This window comes from Lygodium microphyllum, chromosome 25 (genome assembly GCF_053477565.2).
Source record: "Lygodium microphyllum isolate KBCC chromosome 25, Lygodium_microphyllum_v1.1.10, whole genome shotgun sequence".
Lineage (NCBI taxonomy): Eukaryota > Viridiplantae > Streptophyta > Polypodiopsida > Schizaeales > Lygodiaceae > Lygodium > Lygodium microphyllum.
In genome coordinates, this window is record NC_141159.1 from 122,496,433 (window position 1) to 122,518,660 (window position 22,228).

The window sequence follows — 22,228 nt, forward strand, 5'->3', positions numbered from 1 at the left end:
AAATGGCAAAGAGAAGAAACCTCGGGACGCGGACCTTGCAACTACTTGGCAAAAGAATGATGACAGAGCTCAGGCCATTATCAAACTGGAGCTAGACGACAGTTATATCCACCATGTGGATAACTGTGAGACCTCACAGGATACATGGAAAAGACTTGACACCCTGTTCGGTGCACAATCTAAATCATCAAAGTATGGTCTCCTAATTGAATTCTTCAGGCTTGAAATGAAGTCCAGCACATCACTTGCCACACATCTTAATTACATGGAAGGACTCCTAACCCAACTTGCAGGAATCAACATTAAAATGGATGAAGATGTTTGCATCGGTGCTCTACTTAAGAGCTTGCCTCCTGAATATAATAATGTATCAACAACTTTAATCAACATGCCAAATCCTGAACTTGTTGATATCCAGGCATCACTGTTAGAAGAAGAAAAGAAGCTAAAAACTAAAGAAGAACCAAGTACCTCTAGAGATGAGCATGCATTATATGTTGGCAACAGGTACAAAGGTAAGAAGGATCAGCTCTTTTGTGACTTCTACAAAAGGACCGGACACACCGAGAAGTTCTGCCATGCAAGAAAGCGATCCCAAAAGGCCTATCTAGTCGCAGTCAAAGAAGAAGAAGAAAATGGAGCAAAGGAAGAAGAAGATGAAGATGAAGACCACCAGGATCGGAAGGACAAGACTCATCAGTCCTTGTACTCTCATAATTCTGATAGATTGTTTTAAAAGCCTTGTACTTCCTTGCCCTAATGCTTCCTGCCATAAGCTTTGTAAACTCCTTATGTAACTTGGCATTACAGTCCCTGTACACTTTGTGAGGCCCCTGTTACAGCCTCTGGATGTCCACCATGTTTATGGTACCCACACTTAGCTTTTTCTGCGACAGCCTCTGGTGTTTTGCCATGTCTGTGGTATGCCCACACTTTGCAGGTGGTTCTCATTACAGCCTCTACACACTTTGTGCCTTTTCTAGTTGTGATTGAGGAGGGGTGTTGAGAATCAGCAATCACACTCAAACAGCCTCTTTGTATGGAGTCTCAGGGTCAAGGATATGCAGGCTAACTTATCCCATATGCACAATGGTGCCTACTGCAGTTTCCTACTTTCCTATAAAGCATTGTACTTGCTTCATTTCTTAATGCAATGATAGTACTCTTTTCATTTCAGTAAAGTGTCAATGTCATTGTCCACATACACAAGATTGTGTTTATGAGTCCAAGTCTCAATCTTGAAACCTAATTCACTTGTGTAACAAACAGTGTCCTTTCCATCATGAGTCTACACTTCTTTTTCCATCCTCCATAGCTTCCGGTTTTGCCATGCTCTAGATCCCGCATTTCTCACATTACAGGCAAGGAAATCATTTCTTTTGTCACCCACCACCATTTCTCTCTAGCCTTGTATAGGCAATTTGCAAAAAAGGAGCTACTAAAAAATTCAGAGACCAAGTTTGCCTATAGTTTTCCTTATGCTTCGTCGGCTATACAACATGAGGCCAACTTTAAAACAAATGGTAGCTAGTCGATCTTGGGCATCATGGTCTACTTCAAAATCAGCTTTGGGCCAGTTGTACTACACAACGGTAACCCAAGATGAGTATTGGAAGGAAGCAAAGCAATTGCTTCTTCTATGCTTACCCATGGTAAATCTCTTGCGACAAGTGGATGGTGATGTATCATATATCGATAAAGTGTACGAAGCAATGGATCGTCTCATTGAAACATCCGTCTCTTAATCTTGCTCCACCCAAGAAACAACAAATTCAAGAGCTTGCAGTCAGCAGATGGAACCAATACTACTCAACACTTCATTGTACTGCTTACAACTTCGATCCAAAGTTCCAACACAAGGGAAAGCAACTCCAGTTGGATGCTAAAGTAACTTGATGTTGGAATACTACACTTCAAAAATTGGTGGCAAGTCCTAAGGAACGTCGAAAATCAAATTTCAACTCGCTAAACACCGCATCAAAGAAGGCATGTTTGGCTGGCCTGATGTGCAACGTGATAGGTAATTCACAAAATTGCTTAGTTTTTCAATTTATATAAAGTTTTAATACAACTTTTCTAACTATACATTATTTTGGACTGTTGTAGATTCCATGTAGGTGCAATTACATTGTGGGAGAACTATGGAGTTGATTCTCCAGAGCTATAAAACTTGGCTATCAAAATCTTAAGCCAAGTTTGTGCATCTTCTGCACTTGAAAGACTTTGGAGCACATTTAGTCATGTACACACCAAGAAGAGAAACAGGCTACGCACTCAAAAGGCTGATGATTTAGTCTTTGTTAATGCAAACTTGCGTTTGCTAACAAATTTGAAATCCGAGTATACTCGTGATCTTTATATTGGATTTCATAAAGATGAAAACAATCCACGTTCCATGCAAGAAGCTGAAGATGAAGAGAAGGAGAATGTTGATGAAGAAAATCAAGATAATGAAATTAATGAGGATAATGAAAAGGAAGAGATTCTAGATGAGATAGATATTTGATGTATTAGTATTTTCCTTTTGCTTCTTCACATGTCATTTGTATTTCGCTTTTAGTTCTTGATGTTTAAACATAACCTTTATAAGTTTGGCCATCTCTTCATCATAAATTTAGAAAGATGTTTTCATTCTATGTATTCCAAGTTTCAACCTTCAGCTTTAAGTTCTCCAATACTTCAATATTGATAAATTAAGTTTTCTTGCAAGTCTTAGAATCTTTTGAAGCAGAATACTACGTCCTATGAACCCCTCGTATCTCCTTGATGACATGGTGTTCTCGTTTCCATTTTGGCCCTTCTAAAAATTAACGTTCTCGTTTTCATTTCCATTCTCGTTCTCGTTTCAACATTTCCCACAACTATGATCATTGTATCTTGATTTCACTTATTATGCATCTTGATCCTTGTTCCATTATTCTTGATGTCATTCGCCCTTGTGCTTTAGATCATAGATGATATATGAGTAATAAAGTATAATTCATTTTGTTACCTTAAGTTTTGAAATTTGAGTCTTAATTGTGCTAAGTTATCTCACATTCAAGTTTCAACCATGAGTCTTGACTCCTAAATCTCCACTCGTAAGTCATGACATGTATAATGAATTATAATTCCAATCATATTACATGAAGACTCAAAGTTTTGTATGAAATTTAGATACATGTTGTTGTAGGCATTGATATATATACACACCCAAATAATATTGTATTTATTTTAGTGTACAATCCGAAACACCATTTCTTTGTTTCCAAAATTTAGTTGAAACTCCAAAACTCTAATTTTTCTTGTTTCTATTTTCCCTGTTTTCGAAACTCTACCATACTATGGTACCAGCCATGTAAAACCATGAACAAACAACAAGTTAAAACCTAAATACAATACATGGAGAACTTTAGCCGAAGAAGACTGTCTGTCGCGCAATAACTGAATAGTCCCTACTCCTTGAACGACAAGTGTATAGTTGTCACCAATGGTAATTGTGTTCTCTTTGGTACTCAAGTCCTGAAGCCAAACCTATCTATAGATCACGTGAGAAGAGACCCCACTGTCAACGAGCCAAGGGTTCTCCTAAGTGGAACAAGCAAGAGTTGTATCCTCGATAAATAGCACAAAGATAAACTCTGTCATCGCTTGTTGGGCCAATCTTCGGAACCTTTAAATCCCTCTCCCTTGGCTTCAAATGTGGATACTTTTGCCAATAGTTCTCCTTCGGATGAGTGGCTTTCCACAATGTGGACACTTAGGCTTCTTCTCCTTATCCTTCTTGTCCTCTTGTCCTTGGCCTATGGCTTCTTCCTTTTTTCCTCCACTTGTAGCTACAATAAATGCCTTGGTGAAGTCAAAACCACAAGCCCGAACCTCTCTAAGTTGATAGTCATGCTCCAAGACAAGAGGTAAAAGCTTCTCTCATAAAACCATCTCATGGGTCCTCGATGTGATAAGGCTGGTGTAAAAGACATCAAAGCAAGAAAATGACAACTAAATCAAAATGATCATAGCATGTCTTCAAAGAGTATCATCCGACCAAGAGAGCTCACCTCTGTTGTCCTTCATTATCATGATGTACTCCTTCATAGAGGAGAAATCATCAAGATTGAGCATCTTCAACTTCTTCTCCACAAAAATCTTATGGGCAAACGTCTTATGCTGATATAAAGACACAAGCATCTTCCACACTTCCACCACAATCTTTAACGTGCGAACATGCACAAGGACAAAATCCTATAAACTCATAAAAAAAGAGGATTGAGCTCAAGAGAGAGTTGAGTTAATCCCACAAGAATGCACCATCCATAGAAGTTTCATTTGCGGTATTCTACTTAGGACAAGAAATGGAATCTGAAACAAGAGCCCATATATTAAAGGTCTCAGGTATACACTCCACCTTACACGACCACTCCTTTCGTGAAGGATCACATCAACAAATGTGAGGATATGAGGGATGAGCTTTCTTCCCTTGGCATGATCATATCTTCAAAGGATATAGCCATGACTTATTTAACTCAATTGTTCCCTCCGAAATACAATATCCTCTTCACCAACCTTCTTAGATCAAGGACCCGTGAGACACTTCTATGAAAGCAGCTTGCCCTGCTTATCTTGGAGCACGACAAGTGTTTAAAAGAGGTAGCCAATGAACCCAACTCCACGAAAGCTTTTACTACAACTATGGTAGGCGGAAGAATGAGAAAGCAAAGGCCAAGCCCAACAAGGAGACACAGGAGCATTCTTCAACCTCTAACATAAATTCAAAGAAGCCTCGATCTCCACATTGTGGGAAGGAAACACATCTTGAGAAGAAGTGTTGAAATAAGTATCCTCACCTTCGTCTAGGAACGAAAGATGAAGCTATGTTGTTCAAGCCTTCCTCTACCACTACACCAATTGATATTCATAAATTCATGTTTCTTCATATAAATGTATCAAAGGAGCCTTCTTCAATGGTTAACTCGTCTTCAAAGAGCCCTTGGCTCATTAATGGTGCTTCGAGTTTTAAGACTTTTCAAGGAGCTATACTATAAAATCTTTGTTCACTTGAGGATTTAATCACAATTGGTGACATTTGTTTGGTATCTATTAGTGGTGTTGATACTTTCCTATTATTAGCAAACCATTCCTTGCTCCCTTTCGAAAGTCCTACGTGTTTCAAACTTGGACTTTTCACTCCTTTGTTCATGGCCTGATTAGAATCAATACCTGACTTGTCTTCGCCGAGTAGGCTATGCTTATAGAGGATTCTTCTTCGAGTTGTTTTAACAATGGGTTGGCAAGAGCGCACACTCTACAAGCTCATTCCCCTTCAATGGTGCAAGGTCCTTCGAGGCAATTGTCTATCACTACACCAATTGCCGCTTGTGCATCATTGTAGCAATAGGTTGGCAAGAGCGCAAGCTCTACAAGCTTATTCTCCTTCCTCTTAACACAAGGTCCTCCAAGGCAATCATCTATTGCTACACCCATTCTTGCTTGTGTACTATCTATATCATAGGTTCTTTCCCATCTCCCACCCTCTCCTCGGTTGGCTCCCTCGTACCAACCATCCCTTTCAAAGGGAGGCGATTTTGATGATACGATTGTGGAATTCCTAAACTCTAGTGTTTCAAAGGGGCATTCCCAAGATCATGAGGAGCTTCTTCATCAACGGTCTAAATCAATGGACTTCATTGGCATTTGCACTTTTCCTATCACCCTTGAATCCACATCTTCTTTGGCCTTCAACCACATCCAAGATCTAAGTGGGGGTGTTAGCAATCATGGTTGTGATGCATTGTCATCTCTTGCTTACGAGCCTTAATCTGAGTCAAACAGAAGAAGGTAGCTCATTCTAGAGCATGCATTTCTTCCAATCAAGTTTTTTATCAATTTCCAGCCCTTGACCAGTGTTCAACAATCCCACAATGGCCACGTCAACATTGTGTCTCCCACATCAACATATTTGTTGCTGCTAATTGCATTCATTACAATTGAACTGATGCAATGGCCCCAAATTGGCTAGGGGGCTAATTTAGCTAACTTTCAACTAGCTATAGCTGAGGGGTGGACTGGGTAGATTATACTTATTTATTCCTTGGGAGGTGCTTTGTCGGTTGCTAGTCTTCTTCATCTCGTGCATGGATAGTAGGCTAGGTATTCTCCATCTCTATCACCGTCATCGTCATTGATGCAACTGTCATCATTCCAGCCTAATAGAATGCCATCCTCGAGCTGCATGGACCAATCAATCCTCTGCTTTGTATCCAAAATTATGCTTTAATTAGTACAAATTTTTTTTTCTTCTTCTTCTTCTTCTTCTTCTTCTTCTTCTCTCTCTCTCTCTCTCTCTCTCTCTCTCTCTCTCTCTCTCTCTCTCTCTCTCTCTCTCTCTCTCTCTCTCTCTCTCTCTCTCTCTCTCTCTCTCTCTCTCTTCGTGGTTCTCTTTTGTTGCACTCACAAAACCCTCCTTCGACATCAACATCCATGGTTGAGAGATTGTTTCTACCCTTCATGTGGTATCTTCACATTTTGGCATTTTTTTCTTATCTTTAACATCAGCATTCCTTTCTTATTGCACTTGCCCAAGGGGCCTTGGGCAAGTGATTCTCCCAAGGGACATTTTCCGAGTGGCACCTTGCTGCATGAGCATTCATATTCACATTGTGTAGCATTACTCTATGTATCTCATTGAGTAGAGCATTCATGAATACCTTGCTTCCATCAAATCTCCAAGAATCTCCACCTACAATTATAATGCCTTTATATCCCAACAACCATCTCTTTTTTCCAATGGTCAATGATTTAACAAGAGAAAGAGAGAAGAGAAGAACATTCAAATCGGTTAATACATCGCCTTTGCAAGTCCTTGTAGGCCACTAGGCAACTGATGAGCACCCTTCATCCAATAGCTTGACCTCTCTGGGGTGGCCCTTCGGACTCAAAAAAAAGATAATCATCCTCTCTATAGTCATGAAAGGTTCTTGAGCATTTGATATGCACCCATTGGTTGATGCCCTGGCTGCTTTGGGATGAGACCTCTCCAACCAACATGTGGTAACTTTCGCTTAACAATCCCTCCTAGTTCCACTTGTAAGCTTGAGAGGGGTATTAAACAAAAATTGATGCATTACATATTGGACGTGGCATTAAATAGTTCCAAAAGTCAAATACACTCGGTGTGTTTCAAAGTCCTGTAAGCAAACTCTCCAACTTAGCTCCAAAAGTCAAATGCACTAAGTGAGTTTCAAAGTCCCATAAGAAAACACTCTAGGGTCGCCTTTCAAACTTCCAACGAAAGATAATCATCCTCTCTATAGTTAGGGAAGGTTCTTAAGCATCTAACATGCACCTCTTGTGACTAATGCCCTAGCTCCTTTGGGATGAGACCTTTCCAACCAACATGGGGTGTCTTTTACTTAACAATCCCTCCTAGTTTCACTTTTAGCCCTAAGAGGCATATCAAACTAAAATTGGTGTGTTACATATTAAACCTGTATTAGTTCATTAAACAACTCCAAAAGTCAAATATACTCAATGTATTTCAAAGCCTATAAGCAAACTCTTCCACTTTTCATTGGTTCTGTCTCTATGCTTGCATCCCTTTGCCATCCCTTAAGGCTTGCATCCTAGTTCTTTCCCCTTTGAGCGACTATCATCTTTTTTAACAACTACTTCTCACCATCTCCAACTACTATTGTGAACATCCTATAGCATACTAATGTTTGTTTCTTGCATGGTACTTCCATCAATTTTAGTATCATTAGAGCCATCCATCTACTACTGGCATAATGTGCCAAAGAAGAACATGAACCAAGGGCCATGAAAGTGTGTGCAAAGCGATAGAGAATGGCTTGATGACTGTGGCCCCTAAAGAAACCCCTCACAATCCTAGAAATCCCCCTTTCGAATAGAAAGGACGAAAAATCCACAACCTCCTCACCAATATCATCTCCCTCTAAAAGAAATGGGAGGTACAAGGAAACAATCGAAGGAGATGGTGTGGGATGCAATAGTACCTATAGGGTGGGTGCTACACAATTAGAAATAAGTGCGGCAAGAGTAATCTTAGAGAGTCCTTCACAATGAAAGGGAAATGTAGCTTTTATAGTTACCTCTCATGCTAACTTGTCACAAGAATGGCCTATGTCAATAAATCCTCAAAAAACTTACTTACTCAATGAAAACAACCCAAGTACTGAGTCCTATAGGACTATCAACTGAGAGGAGATGAGGACCGAAACCAAGGTTCAAAAACTTGTAGGACTTTGACATAGAACTCAATGGATGGTCAACCAATAGCAACAAGGTACCAACACCACAAATAGAAGCCAAAGAGATGTCACCAATAGTAATTATACCCTCAAATGAATGGAGATCCTAGAGTCAATCTCCTCCAAGAGTCATATGACTAGAAATACCACTATCAATGAGCCAAGGTTGGTCAAAAGAGACAATTGAGGAAGGCTCCTCCATCTCATAGATGTGAAGAAACACTAACTTGTAAGTAACAGCAAGTGTAGACTAAGAAATAGGGATAGATGGAGACTTTGATCATGTAGCTCTATCCTTCACTCTTAGATGAAGATGAGGATATTTATTCTAGCACTTTTCCTCAAGATACAAGGTCTTCCCACAATGTGAACACTTGGGATATCCTCGGTTTTCCCCTAAGAATCTATATCAAAGTCTAAAGATTATTCCAATTTCGTGAAAGTCTTTCAATTCTTATGCTTGGTGTGTCTTTTACCTAGAGATGATGCCACAAAGACATAACTCTTTGCACTAGCTCCACCACAATCTGTCTCCGCATGACGTGCATCCTGCTAAAGCACCATCAAAATAAGCTCCTCCCAAGTGATAGTATCCATCATGCAAGAGGTGGAAATACTGGTGTAGAACACATCATACTTCTGTGAAACGAGATGTGAGTGAAATGTCAAAAAAAGATCCTCTAAAGAAACAATTGTCATAGCAATAGTAACAAAGATGGGTGTTTCTTTCGTTAAGAAATATTTCCAAAAGCAATAAACATTTCTAGTTAAGAAATGAAAATTGATAGCCCCAAAAGATTGTGAAGGGAATGATAAAACAATGGTTGAGAAGGAACCCCTTCGTAGTCCATCTTGTCACAATCATTGTGTAAATCTCGATAGTCTGAACAACACTCTCCATGGTCACACTTTTGTGTATAGTTGTCTTCACGGTCTTTATCATTACTTTTAGAATTGGTCTCAAATCACATAATCCCCCAAATCATACTAGTCTACCATAGATGTTCTTCAAGAAACCTACCAAAAGATTAAAAAAACGTTGCTACTTTGATTGAAAGCAATTAAAAAGCAAATGTTCTTTGTCTCTTCAAAGCTTGAGAGCTTGTTGTGTAGCAAAATGTGATGTGTAATAGTAAAAAACAAAAAATATAAAGCTAAAGCAATAAAACAATGCCAAGAAGAAAGACTTGGCTGCAAACATAAGTTCCATAAGAACATAGTACCATGGAGTTTCAAAAATGAAAAAACAAAAATGACAAAAACCAAAGCCTCAAAGTTTCAGCAAGTTTTAAAAATGAGCGAAAGAGTTTCAAATTACTTATTACTAACTTACAAGTTACAGCTTAAGGCTCAAAATAACAAAATGACTCATGATATTGAGTGCCAAGTCTAAGACACATAGCAGTACTAGGTAAAGATCAAGATACATATAAGTATGAATATTAAGATCATATGATCAAAAAATATGTATATCTACAATCTACCATCACAAAATGATAGCATGTAAATTCTAGATGATGGCACTGTGCCAACAAAAGCCACATTGAGCAAGATATCCAGTCTTCTGGCATTGTAACACGTCTAGACTAAGCACTCTCAATATCATCCAAGAATCCATGCACGATCTCTTTATCCAAAGAGTATCTCCCCGATTGAGAGAATGATGAAGCAATCTCTAAATTGACTCTTGCTCTAGCTCTGAATCCACTATATGTACGCCCTCGACCTAGCGCTCCATTGTGCATAAATCCCATGGACTAGCGCTAATAGCCATCAACACCTCATAGACCACAAACAAGATATTTGACTTATCTTATGGTATCTCAAGATATCAATATCTTCTCTATATCGATTTTATGCAAATTCACCAAAACAATCTAAAGCTTAAACCAACTAGAGTTCATCACCTACGAAGGCTCAAGAAACAAAGCCATCCTTTCATAACGCTAAAGGTTACGATGAGAAAAAACCAAATGCTCAAATTGAACTATTGTAAGTTTGTTTCTCCTCCTAGGAAAAAAGAGACTCCATGTGCTCCTATTTCTCTCAATAGACCCTAAACTACACTCTTGTAAAAAAAAAACATGAATAACAATGCATTTTTGTTTAAATTCGAGAGATTGAGATTAGGTAAAATCAAGATTTCAATAGAGAGTACGCTACATTAGATTCTCAAAAGTCACATATCAAAGTAGAAGCACAGTTTTCATATTTCATCTACCAAGAGATGGGCTAGGGCTATATCTCGCACAGCTTAGTAGTGGATCGAGCAAAATGAAAAAAATGACTACAAGATGCAAATAAATCATCCTCTATCATTCTCATATCCTAATCTCCACATTTGACTCTATACATATGCATCATGAAGCCCTTCTTAAGCTTCTCATTAATATATTACTTCTCATTGTGTCAAAGACAATGTAATACATATGCAACAACAAAGATTAATTTATAAAACCAATCCCATCATGAGTTCAACACTATACGTATCTCTTAAGCATAATGGATCATAGATAAGAGAACGACGAGTTGCTAGTAATTATTCATACTTAAAAGTTAAACAAAAGCTAGATTATGAATTAATAATAATTTATTAACACATGTCACACATAAGGTAGCTTAGTTATATTGTGGCAAGAAACTATTGCGCAACCACCCCCCCTAATCTTATCCATGTACACATAGAGAAAACCTAGTATACTTTCTTCCAAGTTCAAGATAAACAAGATAATGTATATAAAAAGAAAAATATTTACAAATGCTTCTATCTCAAGTCACTAACTCTCATTCAAAACACTACACCTAAGTACATAAACATCTAAAGACTCTCTTCTACTCCATGTGAGCCATTCTTAACATACAATAGTCTATATCAAATTTAAATGAAGCCATATAGATCTCTCTAATACAAAATACTAATAGAAAATCTTGTAACAAAAAGCTTAAGTAACTAAAGTATGTTGTTGAACATACTAGTGGCTGAAGATTTCTTCTTTACAAATCTTACCATACTTATAATCTTTAAAATATTGTCTACCCAAGATATTTGACAAACATCTTTAATGAGAAAGTCAAGGCAATGTAAAAGGCATGGAGTCTATACCATGCTAGGAAACTCATCCTCAAATGTACATCCCATAAAATTCCCCATGTAGCCCAAGCCCCAATCACTTTCAATGCTTAAGATCATGGCTTATCCTTACTTTAACTAATGCATTTGCATAAGACAAATATCCTTAAAGAATACTCATACCAAATGGTTTTTCACGAGAGTTAAACTATTTGATTTTTCTAATCCATAAAAGCCACACTACCATTTTTTCGATCTACCAAAACTATCGTATTTCAACAAAGAATTAAAGCTTAAAAAGAAAGAAAAAAAGAATAGAATTAAAAAAAATAGATGATGAGCTCATACAAGCACAAGGTGATTATCCAAGTAAAAATGCAAGCAAAGCATTTACAAGAGACAAAGCAAAGAATAGATGATTTCACACTTTGAATAACTCGATTTTCATCATATGATATCTAACCTAAAATATCATTTCAATCGTCTTGTTTCAAGCTCATACAATCATACCATTTCAGACTCTTTAAAACAAGGTTTTTGAATGAAATGCACAAGAGTTACAATCTAAAAATGCAACCTATAAGAGACTAAAAATCTCTTCAAGATCACCCTAAGACACACAACCCAAGAAAAACACCAAAAAAAACATAAGCATGCTACCTTGGTCACTGCTGATACAAATGCAAGGTTGGCAATTAATGGAGATGATGGCCAAGTGATGTGGATATAAGAAGTACTTGATGCAAATAGAGATGATGTCTAGCTAGTGTAGATGTAACCAACAAATCCTTTTTATCGACTCTACTCCAACCAAGATGAATGCTACCATGTGAGGATACACAACCGGAAGCAAAATAAAAATGAAGCAAATAATGAAGACTGAATGAAATGCAAGAGAGAGAAGAAACACATGAACTTTTCATATTTGAATGATAGAAAGCTGCAATGATCGGCCCCAATCTGCAGCAATGAATGTTAGTGTGGATACCAAATGAAAGCAAGGGGATGATAGAAGAGTGAGAAGGAATGACTGAATGATGGATAGATGAGTGAATGGAGTGGGGAGCGAGTTCCCTATAAATAGACAAACTAAGGCCAAAATTGACATTCAAAATAATCAAACCCAAAATGTAGACATCCAAGTCAGCCCACCCAACTCATCAAAGTAGTCATTATACCAAAATGAGATGTACTAATATCACCTCTACCAAAAGTGTCTAAAACACATAAAATGGCAGATAATCACAATATCAAAGCTCCCAATGTCCTCACTCGACTCAGATTTAGACTCCCAAGTAGGAGATGACTGTACATGACATATCAAAGTACCAAGTATGCTATAATACCATGTCAAAATAAGCAACAATGCAAAGAGACTGTAGAATTTGCAAGAAGTAACACAAGATGTATACGGAAAATAGTGAGAGAAAAGAGACACTCAAAAACACAAGAACACGATGATGATGTACTGAATCATGCTGTGAGGAGAAAAGCCAATACTACTATTGCATTTTCGTAGATAACATTTAATTGTTAAGATTAGTAAAGTTAAACTAACAAATATGCAAAATTTTGACCAAAAGTTTACAAGTCCTTTTGCTATTAACATCACTTTTAATATCCAAAGCTTCAACCAATTCTATACTCATTGCAAAAAAAAAATTCAAGTGTTTTATCCCATTCTATTGCCAGTCGCTTGTGAAAAATGATGCACAAAATGTAATGTGCACTACATCCACTGTAAGGTTAGAGTCGTGCATGTTCATATTTAAAATATATCAAATTAAGTAAACCTACCTTATAATTAGACGTACTGGATATGAATTTCTTCTCATGCGAATGCACATATATCATTTATGCTGATAAAAATAAATAATTAAACGATAATTACCTTGACTAAAATAGTTGCAAATCACTCGACATATGAAGAAACCATGCATGTGTTATCCTTAAAAGCACTGGGTTTTCATCTTGGCAATGGAATATGATTTGAGTGTTGTGTTGGTTGTCCACCTTGTAAGAAATGATTTATTGAGTACCTTTTGCCTACAAACCAAAATTGCATTCCATGTCATATCACTAAGAAGGCCGATCATGTTACAACTTGCCATAATATGGCATGAATTAATCAGCATCTTAGTTCAATTCTCTTACCTAACAAAGTTACATAATACTCCATAGGCGATGTCAAGCACCTTCTATCCCTAGAAGCACGAGTTTTTATCTTGGCAATTCCGTGGGTGCTGTGTTGGCTGCTTGCTTTCAAAGAATCAACTATTGGATACCTTTTGTGTTAACCTGACACTGCATCTCTAGTCACTAAGACAGCGGATCAAGTTAGCATTGCTATGATTAAGGTATAGATCAATCAGCACCTTAATTCAATGAATCAAGGGAATTCTCTCAATAATAGCATGGTATTGCCTTGGTCATACTTGAGAATTCTCAATGGTGTCTTTTGAAAAGAGTATATGCAACCAACTTTGTCAATTCTAACCTTTTGTCAACTGCCTAAAATCATCTTAGTAAGACTTCACTACCTTGTCAATGTCACAACCCTGCATCAAATTTAGAATGTGCTAAAACCGTATCAGCCATGAAATGTATGGTGGCCTTGACACTAGTGAGCCATACAAACCCTTCAATGCTTTGTAATCATGGCAGCAATGTCTTACCACACATAATCCATGATAGATACTCCAAAATTTTTAGAATGTCAATTCCCAAATAAGGACCTCAGACAGCATGTGCAGCATCGTTACACTTCCAGTTTCAATAAGAATGGTAGAGCATCATACCTACAAAAAAATCCAATGAACATCACACCTACAAATCTTTACACTTCCAGTTTCAATAAGAATGGGAGAGCATCAATAAACAAGTCCTTGTTGATTAGTTGTATTGCCCACGAATGCTTCACAATGATTGTCTAACTAAAATTGTGAGACTTTGAAGTACAACCCACCACTTACAAAGCTAATAATGGCCATATTTTTTTACTGTTCATAAAACAAGGATAATACCCTCTTTTTTAAGCTTTAGGAGATAAGTCAGCAAGCATCTATAAGACAATTGTGTTGTTTAAAGAAAAATGCACCAAGATATACTTGTAGGAATCAGAAGTATGGCCAAATTTGATCTCCAGTTAATGAGTGAAAAGGCAAATGGCCAAATTTGATCTCCAAATAAATAAGTGAAAAGGCCACTTTCAATGATAAAACCCTCTTTGCAACCATTGCCCCTTTAGAGGGATAAAGTCAGCTTAACTTTGACTACTTAGACTCTCCCACCTCTTTTCTTCAGCTTCTTATTATCACCTTTTCATATGCTCTTAGGGCCTTTTCAGCCGTAGTTGGCGCTTCAAGAGGATAGTCAATAGCAAGGCTCAAGAGGATAGTCAATAGCAAGGCTGATCGCAGCTGCCACAAACTCAACCTATCGTACTTGGTGGGGTGTCTTCCTAATCCAAAGGACACCCTGACATACAGAACAGACTTGATGTAAATGCTGACTGGAAGAATCTCAAGAGAATAGCAGACAATCAAACTCTATTATTTTTCCCATCACAAGGTCATAGGCATTGCAACATGAGCTTGCCATTCCACAAATCAAAAGTTGAATAGGCATACAAACTTCATATTTTCCCTGGTTCCTTTTCAGCACTGGTTGTCTTCCACGAGTCCGGTCAAGGGTAATGCTAATCAATCCACACAACTTTAACATATCATGCATGCACTAGTTGCCATTCCACTAGTCTGGTCAAGGGCAATGCTGATCAATGCTTCAAAATTTTCATATATGCATCACAGACTGTCTGCATCAATCAAGTTCTTATGCTTTTTAGACATACTGGTGACAAGTTAGCCACGTTCTGACTCTAAAAACATACTTGACACAACAACACTGGAAAGAATCTGAGGAGGAGCAACTACCAAACCCTAGCCTATATTTCTAGCGACATGGCAAAAAAAGCATGCTCCCTATATATGCATCAATATCATGCTACCACAAACGATCTAGGGCATGCTGGCTTGACTCAACCCCATATAAAATTACATACTTGGACCAACTCAGTGGCATCATGGGAGCAGCTGCTACAGGTGTTTTACTTGATGCTGAAGGAGAAACCACTTGGCAAGCATGCCAATTAAGCACTTTCAAACTAATATTATGTAGATAGATAGACTATTTAAATCAACACAAGCCAAAAGAGCATATCTGAACTAGAAATTTTCAAAGTTGGGGTGTTAAATGGGGCTGTAATTTAATTTGCCCCCTTGCTCTACATTATCTAGTGTTTTAACCTCATGATGTTACAGGACAAGGTTATCCATTCACAACAGCATACAAACTTTGACTACTTCAAAAGCATGAAAAGTACCTCCAACTTGTCCTCCTTAGCACGATGATTTTTTGGTAGTAATCGATATTCTTCCGCAAGACGAAGGCATTCATAAACATTCTCCGGAGAAACAAAATCCAAAGCCACCTTGATGCAAGACTAAATAAGCATTGAAAGAAAAGTAGAATATTAGTATTATCGCACAATGACTTTTATCTTTAAACAAAGAAATGGATAATTAAACATTAGTCAAAATATAAGTAGAAATTCACACCTCCATCTATAGAAGAAGGCACAAAGCTATCCCAATAAAAATGCAATACCTTATCTCAAAAGACCCTTGTCCTACCCTAGAAGTACGTTACTATACAGGTCCCCCTGACTTCAAAACCATGAAACTATCAACTTTGGAAGCAATTTGCAAGTATTCATTTCAACACATCTGCCTTTTCCAAGACCACGAGAATGTGCATCACACAATTTATTGGAATAACAAATTTTGAAGTTAGAACTCCACAAAGATTATCGATCACAAGTCCAAGCACAACACACAATGAAATTAGAAATCCACATACCATAACTGGGAGTTAGAGCTCTAGCATGCCACACAAAGAGCTCCCAAAGAGATCCAATTCTCTTGCCAAACTGCAATACCTATAGCCAACATTTAAGGTCATTGTGTTCTAACCTCAATTTATAATTGCTCTTGCTCATCAATAGAAGGTGCATTGTGGAAGGATGGAAGGACAATGGCCCTTGTTCACTGCAAATGTGAGTCCAACCATCTTCACTGCAAATGTGAGTTTTGGTGTCATTCTGTGCAAATTTTCATGATATGATACTGGAGCTTAACATGCTGGTGTCCTTTGGTGCATGTTCTCTTGCAATTTATATTAGCTCTCAATGCTTGAAATAAGTGAGGAAGGGGACTTGAAGCAACAGCATGAAGAGCAAGAGGGGTGTTAAAGCCCTACCAATATAGAAACTAGTGAGGTGCCCTGATGGCAAGGGCCTACGATGATCACAAACATCTTCTTTTGAGTAGCTCCATAATGGTTCTTACATTTTCCTTTTCTTTACTTTTCTTTTTCATTTGATGGCTATAAATGAACAGTAAGACTTAAGACTTTTACATCCTCCATAAAAAGAATCATTTGCAAGGCAAGGATGGGGTAATGAAGTGCATAAGTAAGCTATGATGGTAACTCTGATAGTCCACTCCCATTATGAGGATGTGGTGCAAATATGATGGATCCTTTTAAGAGCACTAGTCACTTACATGTTTCTTGTCATGTCTGTGCATGTTGTACCTGAAGGTCCATAGATTTTCTAAGTCCACCACTCCTTTGGCAAGGTAAAAGTGAAGTATACTACCATAGCGCAAGGAGTCTTTAAGGTGCCTTCTTTCAGAAGTTTCCCCCCATCAAAAGGGTCCCGTTTCACATTAACACAATGTCAATCAAGATAATCAAGTGCAATCCATACGATCCATCCAATCCATAGGCTAAGTACAATACCGAACATACACAAAAAAAAAAAGTCGACCAAAATCTAGTGCCTCATATAATCATTAAAAATTTATAAGGTTAGTCTAGTAAATACTACTTGATTCAATGAGAGTGGCTATCCATGAAATTAAGTGTCACAAGACAGCCTCTATTCAATATTATAACAAACTTTGAATGTGTTACTTCAAGTTTCAACAATGAGCGTGACAACAGTTGAAACAAAATGTAAATACAAGACTGACGTAATTTCCAAGTATGTAAGACATGTACAATGAATCAAAAAAAGAAGCTAGCTGCAATGATGGATCAATCATCAATGGCAAGTGCCAAGTACAATGAGTAGTACATATAAAGGAAACCTAAGAGCTCATACAAAATAACACCTCACCCCCATCACTAAAATGGCACTCATAATCCTCACTAGACGAGCTTGCAAAGCTTGGAACAAAATCCCCATCACTAAGGAGATTACCCTACTCGTAGTGCTCTAGCTCGCAAACAACAGCACCCTCATAAAAACAAGTAGCTAGTGCAAATAAGCTCCTAGAGAGGGAAATACTTTATGTTGGAATGCATAGATATCAACCTAGCTTTAGCTACATGGCTTTAGTATGGACAAACTACCCTTCTTTCAATAATCTCTTGATGGACTTCTTACTCTAAGCCATTCAAATATTAGCAATATTATTAGGATGGACCCCACTCAATTGAATATTAAGAGGACATGACTAGTACCAAAGCATGAGCTAGGAATGAAGATGGCTTACTATCCAAAGAATCTTCTCCATACCACAAATGACCACCTTATTGTTTGTCCGAGATATATGGATACCTACCTTTCTCATGGGATCAAACATGCTATTGGCCAATTGTTCATCTCCTTATGCCAATTAGAGATTGAGACTAGCAAATATAGATCCATACCTCTAGAGGAGCACATATGCCAAAAAATGTTGGCTGAAGTGAGAGAAGAAAAGCATTACATTTACCCTTACTCAACCTATTATGAGGTTCAAGGGCACTTTCATTGTCTCTTCAAAGACAAATATCAAGAGTTGAAGATTACACAAATTAGCAATGCATTGGCCTCTTTCTCCTTGAGATTTAATAGCTCAAAGAGATTCTCCTCAAGAGTAGAGCTCCAATGCACTAAGGACTTGTATAAAGATTACATACAATTTTTTTATGAAGAGAACCTGAGAAGCTTCAAAGCAATTCAAACTCAATCCACATCTTGTAAGAGTAGTGGGAAGACCCCCTCATTGTGTCAACTATCATACTATGACTTTTCCTTTTATTTACCTTTTATTTACATTGATCAATTTCTTCCATGAAATTGTATCACCATACAAATGATTATAACTCTTGGTCTCATAAGTCATTTTAACCTTTTGCAAACATTAAATAATCATCTCTCTCTTTTTTCATAATAGATAATTGTATTAATTACAAAGAAAGTGCAAGATTACAAGATGACTCTAGGGAATCGTACAATAAAAACTCTTTTACAAAAGTTTAGATGACTAAAAGAGTACAAAAGTCAAGGCAAAGAAGCAACAAAAACTATTGTATGCAAGAGACCAAGTCCTCCCTAGAAAGGAGATCAATGTGTTGAATAAGGTTCAACTACCAATGCAAGAGGCCTGAATTGGAAAAAGAGGGAATGCCTTACGAAGGACATGCATACATGGACCGACGTAGTTGACCATAGAAGAAAAAGCAAGACAAAGAATCCCAATGCTCTAAATCCACGTGGTAGGATGGGCTAAAAAAGGCACTACACAAGAAGATGCAAAATCCTTGAGTGAGAAAATGGGGACAAAAGAGATATCCATTATGGATACATGAAGAGCAAGAGACCCAATGCACAAGAGTTGGCATACTCATGGTGAAATTTAAAAACATGGACAAGAAAAAAGCCTTCCTCAAAAAACGAGGGGCCCTCCATGGCAACAAAATACACCTTGATGAGTTGACACCTACTCAACTAGAACATAGAAAAGCCAACATGCACAACATTTTGGAGGCATGTATGGACGGAAAGTATGCAGTGTACAAATATAGTAGGAAGATTATTGTAAAACATCAATCACAATGATGATGCGCGGTCTATGAGACATTTAGAATGTTAGTCCGGAACTTCAATGGAGCATTGCATTTGGATGTTGGATATTTTGAGGATTGTTTTCGAAATATGGACATAACCATGTATATAGAAACACACCAATCCAAAGAGAGCCAACTACCAGATGTTAAGGGATATAGGAATGTGGCCGTACTTTTTGGAGAGGGTGTTACAAATGTTGTGCAAGTGACACACAAAGATGAAGATGCATAATACATGTGGATCAAAATTCACACAAGGAGACTACATGACATCTTCATTGCCATAAGATACTTTCTACTTACAAATGGGCTATGCATCATGTGATGGGTCACCATTTGATGTTATGAGCATGGCAAGTGCTCTTTGAGAGCAAGGAGATTTCTCTCACAACTTACAAAAGCAGAACTTGAAAGAGAAATTGAACTAGAACTTGACTTTGAGATAACTCGATGACAAGAGAACTTTATTATAAGAGAATGCTCACAGACAAGACTAGAACAAGACTGGCTCCTCACAACTAGTGTTGTCAAGACTAAAGGGCTTGTACCCCAAGACCCCTATATTTATACTCGAATTGAGAAGGTTGAGGGAAAGCTTCTAGATGATGACATCATTGACGACATAAGCATCATTGACATAAGTAATGACATAAGCAATGTGGATGCAAGCCTCTTCTAGAACTTCAACCTTCTTAGAACCATCTAGTACTTTCTCGAATCTCCTAGAATGTTCTAAAATCTTATAGAAACTTCAAAGGCTGTACCAACTTGCATATGAACCAAGGGCTATCCTTGCTTGAGCATCTGTTATTACAACTCCTTCCAATGCCAAGTTCCGCGAGGAGAAATGGTGTGCTTTAGAATAGATCTTGGCTTGGTTAGGTATTGAAGATGAAAATTGCGAGCCCATAGAAACTCTTTGAAGATGTGAAGCCGGTTCTCACATTCATTCACTTGCATCATAGCCCTTCCATTGGACAAGATATTGTTGAGATTCAGACAATCACACCTACTAACAGCCGCTTTGTATGGAGCTTCAGGGCTAAAGACATGCAGGCTACCTATCCCATATGCATAGTGGAGCCTATTGCATTTTACTACTTTCCTATAAAGCATTGTACTTGCTTCCTTTTCTTAATGCAATGATAGTACTCTTTTCTTTTCAGTAAAGTGTCAGTGTCATTGTCCACACACACAAGATTGTGTTTATGAGTCCAAGTCTCAATCTTGGAACCTAAAGGGACGAGAAGAATGTAGATCACGTCGAAGAAGTCAAAGTTGATCTCAAATTTTGAATGATTGGTGTTGCATGAAAAGCTTATCTATATTTCTCTTGAGCTTGTTTGATATGTGCTTGCACTCTTTGTGAATATCAAAGAGGGATTGAGTTAAGCCCGTGACAGGTGGATTTTTCTCATATGATCTCACATGATTGTCTATCCTTGGGTGTTGACCATAATTACCAAATAATGGTGTGAATTGATTCGAGGTATGTAAGGAATTATTATATACAAACTTAGCAAGGGATAATAGATCCACTCAATTGTCTTGATAGCATTTGATTATGCATCTAAGGTATTACTCTAAGACTTAATTCACACTTTCTGTTTGTCCATCACTCTATGGGTGATCAGCTAAAGAAAGATTCACTTGTACTCCCAAAAGTTTAAAGAGACTTCTCCAAAACCCGAATATGAACTCGAGAATATGATCACAAACAATATCATCAAGCAACCCATGGTGTCAATATATTTGTTCCAAGAAGAGCCTTGTTGTCCCTTCCCCATTGATACTCTTGGTTGTTGGGCTAAGGTGTGCCATTTTTATGAATCAATCAACCACCACCGAGATGGAATCATATCCTCTAGAAGAAGGTAATTCGACAATAAAGTCCATGGATAAAGATGACCATGGCTTACTTGGAATAGATAATGGTTGAAATTTGCCCTGGCAAGGGGAGATCATGTCTCATTTTGAGTATATCCACTTGCAAAGGATCGCAAGCAATATAAAGGAGTCCTTTATAAAAGAGCAGCCCATCAATATTCTAAAAAACCCTTTGAGTTTGTTCTTGGCCTTTATGTAATTGCCTCCTTATGTCCTTCTTGACCTTTGAGAAGAGTCCAAACTTCAAAGTCTTTTGGGGCTTTGCTAATAACTATCCTAAACTCTGTTGCTCAAATTCCAAGATTACTGAATTCTGCTAGTCATGGGCTTCAATACCTCCTTTTGGTGCTAGGTAGAGACGCCTTCAAGTACGTGTCACTAGGTCTCCAAGGAGTCCACAATAGCTAGAAGTCCTTAATCGTGAATTTCATAGTTCATTTCTATTGCAAAGAAATTCTCGAAAGGAAAGCTGCTGGATGAACTTGATTGTCATCACCGATCTAGAATAGAACAAATCCAAGTGCAAAATTTAAGGCATCTATCTCCATGATAAAGGGTTTCAATGGATTTACACGGATGAGAATGGGTACTAAGGTGAAGGCTTGCTTAATCTTTGAAACGCTTGTTCAACCTTTTGATCCCATACAAACTTGTCCTTTCCAGTTGGGTTGGTTAGAGGAGCTACAATATCAAAGTAATCCTTAATAAAGATTGAATAAAAATTTACAAATCTCAAAAAACATTGAATATCTCGTCTCCCATTCTAGAATAGTTTGTACCTTCTAAAGGCACATAGAAAATTCCTTCTAAAAAATGACGTACCCCAAAAGCTTAACTTCAATTTGATGCAAAAAACACTTTTCCAATTTTGCATACAAGCCTACTTTCTCGAATTTATTTAAGACTATTTTAACATGATACTCATGCTCCTCTTGTTTCTTGGAAAAGATCAAGATGTCATCCAAATAGATCACAATAAAGTCATCTAAATATTCTCAAACGATATCATTCATTATATGTTGAAAACTGCTAGAGCATTCGTGAGGCTAAATGGCATGACAACATATTCAAA

General features: G+C 37.7%; 1 pseudogene across 1 annotated transcript in view; it reads right to left on the bottom strand.

Moving 5' to 3' along the window:
• LOC148014690 (lysine-specific demethylase JMJ27-like) overlaps positions 1–22,228 on the bottom strand; it is a 69,079-nt pseudogene that overhangs the window by 29,208 nt on the left and 17,643 nt on the right. Inside the window, exon 12 of the transcript XR_015688589.1 lies at positions 15,695–15,814. The product of XR_015688589.1 is annotated as a lysine-specific demethylase JMJ27-like (transcript). The remainder of the gene's footprint in view (positions 1–15,694; positions 15,815–22,228) is intronic.